Genomic DNA, 10,047 nt, shown 5'->3' on the forward strand with positions numbered 1-10,047 from the left:
TCCAAGTCGGAGTGGGTAAGACCTAAGCCCTGTGGAAGGTAAACGGCCTGGTTTAGCTCAGCTGCCATTGGCGGAGTCACCCCCAGCATCGGAACTAAGGGAAACGCGACACTTCAAAGCAGTCCCAAACTCCAGCGTGCACCCAATCACCTGAAGTAGTCTGTAAACTACTGGGCCCGCCTCCCGGATTCTGACCCGCTAGATCTCTAGCAGGATCCGATAGTTTGCATTTCTCTATTACCCAGGTGCTGCTGGTGCTGCCGGTCCGGGGACTCACGCCACAGAACTGAGATTTCAACCTGAAGAGGGGATTTCCTTGAAATACTAGTACCAAACACCAACGCAGTCACACTCGGGTGTAAACTGACTGCAAAGTCCTACAAATACGCAGCGGCCATTAGCCACCCTCCGCGCAGGCGTGCAAACTGCCCTGCGCGCCGACAATCCCAGCCCCCTCACCCTCTGACTCATGGCCACGCCCTCCACACCCCCCCCCCTCACTGGGCCGTTTCTCCGCACCCGTCCCGCCCAACGAGCCTTACGGCACATTACGTCCTTCCGGCTCCCCCGTGGGGTCGCGCGTCTTCTGGCGGCTTCCGGTCGCCTTAGGCTGGGCGGGTTCCCGCGGCGCCCCCTGCTGGTGCGCAGAAGCTGGTCACCCGGGCTCGCAGAGCTGAGGCTGGACCTTTGCCACAGGACACTGGGCGGTCCGCAGAGAAGAACGCCGGGCCGAGTGCTGTTCCGCCGGAGCAGCAGGACAGGAGTGTCCTTGGTGACCCTCCTGCCCGGCTGTGGGTGAGCCGGCCCCGTCCCTCTGCTGTGGCCGAGGGACCCTCAAGTGGACTCCGCGGGGCAGCCGGCTTGCACACCCGGTACTCACGGTCCGCAGATTTCTAGAGCATTTCCTGCGAATGTTTGAATATTACATGTTTTTTTTTTTTTTTTAATGGTATTCATTCTAATCCATGTCTTTAGAACTGCTTTTAGTTTGGAAGCATGTGAGAAAGATTTTTATTTTTACCATCTTAGAGAAATTTTTCCTGTGGCTCTTTAGATGATGATGATAGAGTGCAGTATATATGAAACTGGTTTCTTTGTATCTATTGTTATTTTCCTGAAGCCAAGCCTGAAATTTTGAAATTATGAAATGTGTACCTTGTAATAAATCGTATATTCTGTGTACGTTAGCTGCAGAAGTCACAGATGAAGTATGTTTATCATGTTCAGTTTTCTATAACGATAAGCATTTTCCTTGGTTGGTATATGAAATTCTAAGAGTCGGATGCTAAAAGCTTGGCCTGTACTTGTAAACATGAAGTTGTATGTAATTCCGGCACTTCCTGCTATATATAGTGGCTGTGTGGTCAGGTGCGTGAGGGCCCTGAATGTTACATCCTATCAGTGGATTTTTACTTTATCATTGTGGATTATAGTTCTTTCTCACTTTCAGAAGTTCTCTTTCATTAGTTTTAAAAATGGACCTTGTTTTGAATGTCCCTTGAATTTTGCCTGTGTTATTCCATCTCTAGCTGACAATTTCAATATCTGACATTATATGTCTGAGGGAAAAGGAGGGGATCTTCTTTTTTATTTTTTTGGGGGGGGAGGGAGCCTGAGTCTTCATAGTGTGGTTTCTTCCTGTATTAGGTCACATTTATTATGAGTTTATATTTGGACACCCCCAAATTTCTAGGAGAATGCCTGGCAGGTAATATGTGCTCAATAAATAATGAATGCATGAATAGTTAGGTGATAGATAGGTAGATAATAGATAACTTGTGTAACCCAGTAACTTGGGTTAAAGATGCTTCCTTCCTGAAGAGGTTTAAGTTTACCTCCATGAGGCACTAGAGGGCACCCATCGCCCTTTAATTTCAAGCTTTCACTGAAAGTCCAGACTCTAGGTCTTTAGAGAAATCCTTATAAATTTCCTCTGCCGTTCTCCATGGCGCCACCTCTGAGGCAAACAGGTTTCCTTTTTAGAAATTTTTGTTAGATTTTTTTTTTCCCCCTCAAGGCTAAGCTTTCTCAGGAGCCCTGGTTCTGTGCTAGGTGTTTCCAGTTCAGTTGAAAGGCCTAGAATCCTGTTTTCCCCAAAGGGCTGACATTAATTGAAAAAGTGCAGAATCTTAATGACATTTGCCCCCAGGGAACCCAGTCTGATGTGTTTGTCAGTCAGGCTTCAGCTCCTAGGTGTGTATTGTTCTGGGAGATTTGGGGAGTTTTCCTTTGTTTCTTGTTATCTGGGCTGTGATATGTGTTTACCATTTTTCAAGCCCTTAGCTATTTTGCTTCAAGATGGCTTTCCAGAATATCTTGTTGTCCACACTGGAACCAGAAGTCCTTACAGTGTACCTGTCTATCGCCACTAATATTTTGAGCCTTAGAATTGTTTAATATTGCTATACTTGCTATCTCTTGGTAACATTTTCCAGGCATATTTTCTCCTCACCCTTATTTTTTTCTTTATTATTACTTTTTAAATCCATGCATGATTTGTTTTCAGACTCAAGAGGCACACTATATAATACATTTCGTATTTTACACACGTTTTTGATTTATAGAAAAATAATAAGCATCATAAAAAGATAAAATACTGTACATATTCCAGAACTCCAATGTCAGGGAAGAAGAATTCCTCTGTACTCCAAGGTCCTCTTAGCTGGACTGGAACCAAATGATATGGGACAGATTAACAGTTGAAATTTAAATTTAATACTGTACGTACGAGGAATCCACATAGATGCAGACATTTCAAAAATAGGCAAAATAAGGTACATATGTTATTGTGAACTAAGGAGACTAGGGCAAGAGTCTCGGACTCCAGAGGGAGAGAAGGTAATTCACACGGGGGATAAGAAGAGCAGATGTTTGGTAATTAGATGTTTGCCCTACCATACAAATGAGTCACTCAGATAAAATTTATCTCTGTTAATAAACCTTATTCTAGGAAAGACCACCAATTTAGATTCTTCTGTTTGGCTAAGGGAGAGACAAAAATCTTCTTGAGATTGCTGGGTATCAAGTGTCTTTAGCTCAAAATAATGCACATGCCAAGTGGCACATTGGGTCGGGGGAGGGCTGTCCTGAGCCCCTTCAGTTTCCCCATCTAAATGTCCTTGGGAGTTTCTCATATTAAGAGTTGAGCAGATAGGTTTTTTCATCTCCTTGATCTAGTCTCTTAGTCCTGACAGTAGTTCAGTTTGGTCAAACTCACTTCAGGAGCCTGTGATCCACTTATATTCTCCAAGTTTGGCCTGTGGTTTAAGTAACCAGGTGTTATATAAAAGGCATTTCTATGGAAACAAAAGCAAATGTTAATCCATTTTTTGAGTCTCAGGATAGCCAGTTGAGAAGACTTCAAGATGTCAGTTTGGAGGCATCTTCAACTAGAGTGAGAGCAGTTGCTGGCAACCTGACAGATTTTCCTAGATTGTAGTTCAGGTGTCGCTGGTGATCTTTTGAGTGGGCCATAGAGCAACAGGACAAAAATGGTCTATGCATGAGCTTTATGGCAATTTCTTTACATCAGGTTATTTATACTTAGTTTTCCAGGGCTTCAGGAGAAAAGGAAGTTTTAGTTCTCAAAAAATTCAAAGTCAGAAAAATGGAAGAATGTCGCTCTCAGCCCGCAAGAACGACTCGAAGACTCACGTAGCAGCGAACCTTCTTCTTTAATCGCTTTTTTCTTCTACCTCTCTACCCTCGGCGCATGCATTTTTATACAGGCAGTGTTACCCAATCACAATGCAGTGCTCATGCACCTCCCGCGAGAGTGGACCTAAATGAACAGCCAATCATATTCAGTCCCTTACAGCTCTTAGAGTAGGCCTCCTGTACTGGCTCGACAGAAGAAAAATCAAAATGTTAGTTTGGAGACTTGTAGACAGGAATTGGAGAATGTGAGAGGAAATCCTTATCTAGTTCAGTTTACAATGAATAGTATTAAAATCTTATATCTACAAAGACGTGTTATTGAAACAGATTTTCTCTCTCTACCCACCCTCATTCTTACCAAAGAGAGCTATATTAACAGTATTTTGTTTTCAAAATAAGTTTTTTAGTTTCAAAAAATCTTGGCCTGATTATTTATATAAGTCCTCCAAGAACATGGTTGACCCTACAGATTTTTTAAAACCTGCATTGCTGGAACTTTTCAAAGGAATCTCCAGATGGAAACTTTAATAGCCTCTCAAGGCCAGAAGCCCAGCCAAATCCTTGCCATCAGACTTGACCTGCAATACCTACACATTTGGGTGTAGGTGAGTTTCTCTCTCCTCAAGGTCCCCAGAATATCCTGAGGTTCCTGCACCTGCCGGGAGGTAACCTCTACTCACCTAGTAAGATTGTTTGGAATTCTGAAAGCAAGGTATCAGGGTGATATTTCCAAGGGGCTTATTGTCTCCATAAACTCAACCTTAGTTCCTTAAAGCTGTCTGGTCATATCTGAGTCTACGCATGTCTCTCAAATATGACATTTCAGTCAAAGCCTTGGTAATATACCTATTGTTTCCAATTACGTCTGTCACAAGGAAAACAAATGTTTATTGAATTTATGCAAATAAATAAACTGCCACAAAAATAAAAGAATTCTCACAGATTTTCTGGAGCATTCAGGTAGGGAGAAAAGCTACATTTTTAAAAATTTGTTCACAAAGGTGTATTTTGTCAAATTGCTATATGTCAGCTTAAGAATAGATGTTTCCTTAAATCTGGAAAAAAGCGAAACAATTTTTTAAAAGTCAGTAATGTTTGAAACAAAGACTCATAAAAAGTATAATTATCTTCCTCAATTCATTCCATCCCATGTTATTAATAATTTTTGTTCTGTTTGAATACAACATTTCCACCAGTTCTGAAAATGTTTACATAGTTCAACTCTTGGTTTTGTTTGTTTGTTTAGAGAAAGAGTGTGAGGGGGGGTGGGCAGATGGAGAGAGGGAATGTTAATCAGGCTTCTTCTCACAACCCCAAGATCATGAGCTGAAATCAAGAGTTGGATGCTTAACCGACTGAGCCACCCAGGCACTGCAATGTAATTCAGTTTTATGATCTTAAGTTTACCAGAAACCTCTACTCAGAATATTTTCCATGAGTATCACTAAAGATGAAGCACATTAGCAAGAAGCTCCTGAGTAAAACTAAAATTGTCTGTAGGGATGCCTTGGTGGCTCAGTTGGTTAAGCCACTTCCTTTGGCTCAGGTCATGATCCCAGGGTCCTGGATCAAGTCCCCTATCGGGCTCCTGGCTCCTTGATCGGCAGGGACCCTGCTTCTCTCTCTGCCTGCCACTCTGCCTGCTTTGTGTACTCTCTCTCTGACAAATAAATTTGAAAAAATAATAAAAATAAAACTGTCTGTAAATGATAAAAGACTTAAAGATGGGCACAGTGAAGGATCTGGTTAAAGTTCATTACAATGCAGCTCACAAGGAAATTTGGTTATTTTTGTGACATACAACACTTAAAGATAATAACATATCAAGACATCAGATTTCTAGGAATTTCACATAATTTTAGATAAGAGATCCACATAAATATAATCTAACAGGGCTTAATATCACTTTGTTGACAATGCTTCCCATGTAATTTCACATACGAAATAAGCCTAATTAGTTTTATTGCTCACCAAAAAAAAAAAAAAAATTAATGTTCCTGGGGCCTGGTGGGAAATTTCACTTAGCTTCTGGTCGAAAGACTTCATTTTAGAATTTGATTGTAGAAAGTATGTCTAAGAAAAAACACAAGATTTGAACATTTCATTAAGTAGGACCACCATCATTATGAAGCAGTATTTAATTATCCACTTAATCAAACCAGCAAGAGAAGATAACAGAGGCAAATATATATATATATATATATATATTTTTTTTTTATTAAAGATTTTTTTTTTTTTATTTATTTATCAGAGAGAGATGGGGAGAAAGCAAGCACAGGCAGACAGAGTGGCAGGCAGAGGCAGAGGGAGAAGCAGGTTCCCTGTCGAGCAAGGAGCCTGATGTGGGACTCGATCCCAGGACGCTGGGATCATGACCTGAGCCGAAGGCAGCTGCTTAACCAACTGAGCCACCCAAGCGTCCCAACAGAGGCAAATATAGAAGGCTATGTAGTTATGAGTAAAATTTAGCTCTTTCAATATTAAGACTCTATTTTCTTAAGTAATCAAAGACCTGATAAACATAGAAATTATTTTGACAAACTTAGAATCATTGTTTTTTTAAGGCAAATAACTTAAAAGGTAAAGAAAACTTTTGTGTACAATTTCTCATGAAGGGCAGAGCAATAGTTTAAGAATACTTTGTACTTTCAAAAAAAAGAGAAAACAAAAACTTTGCACCATTGTATTTTGGTATTAAAACTTACTTGCTTATTCAAATTCATCCTAATCTCAGCAAGTACTGACTGCACATAAAGTTTCTTTCCAAAGAGGCTTTGTCCATAAACGTACATCTTTATTTAACACTCAGATTTTGACCTAAATTTTCCCTCTATAAATAATCAGTCTTGCTTTAACGCTTTCTTTTCCCTCAACAAATAGTTTTATTACTCATACTTCTTCTTACAAAAATGCATTTCTTACTTTACTCACATAGAGTTGTTAATTTCCAGTAGTTTAAATTATTAAGTATTAATACTTAATACTTAATTCTTAATACTTAGAAACCTTAATTTCTAGGGAAAACTAGGTAATAAGCAATTGTGAACTGTTATAGTGATGTGGGAAACAGAGGCAGAAGAAAATCATTAAATTTCCTTACCTACTGACAAGCCCTTGAAACAGTCAGAGTGGCTCTCCTCTAAGGACTCAACTGACCTCCACCTTAAGGCTTTGCTAAGGGCAAAGGACAATCCTAGCCTGACCAACCCCCTCCTACCCCCAACCAGGATCCTGTAAGTCTACTTTAACAATTCCTTTAGGAACTTTATCTCTAAACCTCCAAGATAGTGTCGTGAATCATTCCCAAGCATATGGCCCACTGATATACATCTAAAGGGTCTCACCTTCAGAGGTTTTATTACTGGTAATGAATGACCTTTTCCCCAGACAATAGCTAGCCCCTCAAGGTCCTAGAAACTTTGCTTCCAAAATTCCTTAGAGACTGATGCCATCCCTAATCCCCTCCCAACTTACAAGTATCTAATAGACCACCCCTCACATCCCCGGGGCAGCAGCTCTTCCTGCCCACGGGTCCTGTCCCCGCGCTTTAATAAACCACCATTTTGCACCAAAGATCAGCTCCAGACCTCACCTCACCAAACCTCACCTATGTTCTAGAACTTCATCAATAGCAGAACTCTTCACATTGGCAAATTTATGAATATGTTTCATTATTTTTAGAAAAGTATTTTTTCATATTATGATCTTTCAGTAAAGCAAAAAATGTGTTTATTAACATCCAAATTCATCTTTAGTTTCTCTATAATAAGACAAAAGTAGATAAACATTCTCAGTACTTAATGTTTCATTATCTTATCTTATTCAGAAGAGATCTAGATTATCAACAAGCTTAACTTTAAGCATCATTTAACCTAGCAAAACTATGAAATTTTAGCTTTCCAAAGACGTTGGAAGCTGTTTACAAGTTTACCTACAAAGCTTTTTATTTTATTTATAACTATTTAATTTACTTCTTTTAATAACTACATGTAGACTATCCACAACTTCATGAGGCCTTAGACAGAATCAACCATTATTCTAAGCTTTTTTCTTTCTGACAAATTTTGCAACAGAAATACCCTGGACTTATTTATAGTAAACACAAGGAGAATAAAAATTTTAAGCGTAACAGTGATAACTCTGAAAACATGTCCATATTAAATAAGCCAACAAGCTTAATTTAGCTTTACCAAATATTTTCCCAGATTATATGAATTTGAAAAAGAATTGAATTAATTTCTAATTTTCTGGATGTTAGAATGCCCAATCTTTACAAGCATGTGCCTTTAAACAAACTAAATAGAGCTCTTCTACATATTAACTATAGCAATACCATCCAGAAGTAGAGAAAATATCTCCTGTTAAAACACACATGGACAGGGTGACTGGATGGCTCAGTGGTAAAGCCTCTGAGTTCAGCTCAGGTCATGATCCCAGAGTCCTGGGATGGAGCCCCGCATTGGGCTCTCTGCTTGGCAGGGAGCCTGCTTCCACCTCTCTCTCTCTCTCTGCCTATTTGTGATCTTTGCCTGTCAAATAAACTTTTTTTAAAAATCTTTAAAAAACACACATGGACACACACACAGCACAAAATCCAGACAAGAGATGATATTTGTGAAAAGGGCATTATTGGCTCACTTTTTTTTTTTTTTTTTTGAGATTTATGTATTTATTTTAGAACAAGCGTGGGGAGAGGCAGAGGAAGAGGGAGGGAGGGAATCTCAGAGACTCCACGATGAGCTCAGAGCCCAATGTCATACTCAAACTCACAACCCTGCGATCATGACCTGAGCTGAAATCACTTAACCAATGAACCACCCAGGTGCCCCGAGGCCCAATTTTTAAATAGCCCTAACTATTTATCTACCTCTCTATCATCTGTCTATCTATTTTTATGAAAAACTTTTCCCTAAAGTTTGCATGACAAAAAGATTGGCTCCTGGGTTCTAGAGAAGATAGAAGTAGAGAATTTATATCAAACGCCGAGAGTGTGTAAGTTTTCTGAAAAGTGCATATTTGGAGTATTTCTGCTTGTTATGGTAGGTGCTATAGTCTAGGCATAAAAGCCCTTTCAGAAGTTTGCATTTTAAAAAGGTCTCTTTCCCCTCATCCTCACCCTTACCCCCTTTTCTTTTCTTTTTTAAATTCAGTCTCACGAGACTGTGGGATGTGTTTACAATTCAAAGACATGATAAAATTTATGATTTCAAGGGACAGAGAAAGAATGCCAAGAAATATTTTTCTAGAGTTACAGGGTAATTGCTAGTTAGAAACCTAACCCCCCTTTTAAAGTACAAAACAATTTTGTACTAATATGCTGATTTTAAAAATAATATCCATAAATATTTTGAAAAGCATATGCAAGGTCTGGAGATTGGTAAAGATAGGTGGTCTTTAACTTGTTTCTAGAGTTATAGGGATATTCATAGAGATTTGTAAAATAAAGGCAGAACTGTTATAGTCTATCAAGGAATTGGCCCACCTTTCTAACTGAATTTGCTTCTTTATATCACAGAAAATTTTAAGTAGAATGGGAACCAAAAGATTTATATCTCGGTAAAGTCTATCTAAAGTATTTTAACAAAAGCCTTGTTTTTCTGGGTATACAAACTAAACTTGGTTTCTATTTGCCCCTGAATATTGGCCTTTTGCAAATCACTTATGGGATGGCCTGGTCATCTATATCCCATATATACAGTTATATAATCTCTGTAGTTACGCTCTAAATTTGGTAGGATCTTTTGAAAGTAAAGGTAAAAGGGCTTTATAATTTAAAAGATGTGATGTGGTCCAGGGGGATGTGATTTTGTTGTTGTGTTGTTGGAGGCGGGTGGGGGGATGGAAGGGGCAGTGGATCTAGAATACTCCTTCAAAGGGCATTGTCCAGCAATGCCTGAGGCTTGGCAGAACCTGATTACAGAGCCAAGGCAGGTAGGAGCAAAGCAGCACTTATTGCTAGTCTCCTGCTGCTTTTCTGAAACATTTTCTGGCTTTCAGCATTTACCTGAGCAGCCTATTTACTTTAAACTTAGAGATGAGGCCAGAGTGATCTCTATAAATCTTGTAAGAAGAGGAATTAAAACAGGCAAATGCAGCCAAATTTTAATGAGAATTTACCTTGGCTGTGGACATTGCTTTTTGTCTTGTGTCTGATTTCTGTACTTTTATCTTGTCAATGGAGAACTTAAGGTGAGCCATTATAAGACAAGTGAGATATTTTAAATAGAGCCAATTTAAAGATCCATTGTAAAAATAAATAAATAAAGGATACATTGTGTGGCCATTGATGAGTAGGATCTATTAATAGTGACTTAAACCAATAAGCCTTTTAATGGCTTAACCAAAGACACAGTAGAGGTCTAGAGAGGGCAGACAGGGTGCAGCCCCCCC

This window comes from Mustela nigripes, chromosome 5, assembly GCF_022355385.1.
Source record: "Mustela nigripes isolate SB6536 chromosome 5, MUSNIG.SB6536, whole genome shotgun sequence".
Classification (NCBI taxonomy): domain Eukaryota; kingdom Metazoa; phylum Chordata; class Mammalia; order Carnivora; family Mustelidae; genus Mustela; species Mustela nigripes.